The following is a 389-nucleotide window of genomic DNA, read 5'->3' on the forward strand; positions in this document are numbered from 1 at the left end:
TATTATAATTATTAAAAGAGAGAGAGAGGGGGGGTAGGGATGCAAACGGGGCGGATCTGGGGGCGGGAGAGTTCCCCCACCTTCTGCTCCATTTTTTATCTAGACGGGGCGGATTCGGGGCGGGTTACTTTTTATTTTATTTTTGGCTCCCACTTACCGCTCCATTCGGGGCGGATCGGGACGGGAGCGGGGCGGGAGCGGATTTTTAACGGATCGGGGTAGATTGAAGGAAGAAAAGAGTCTCCCACCTCCCGCTCCATTTACTTGGCGGATCGGGGCGGATTCGGGGCGGGTTATATTTTTCTATATTTTTTGTTCCCACTTACCACCCCATTCGGGGCGGATCGGGGCGGAGCTCCACCAACCCGGATCCATTTGCATCCCTAAGG

Source organism: Ananas comosus, linkage group 5 (assembly GCF_001540865.1).
Source record: "Ananas comosus cultivar F153 linkage group 5, ASM154086v1, whole genome shotgun sequence".
Classification (NCBI taxonomy): Eukaryota; Viridiplantae; Streptophyta; class Magnoliopsida; order Poales; family Bromeliaceae; genus Ananas; species Ananas comosus.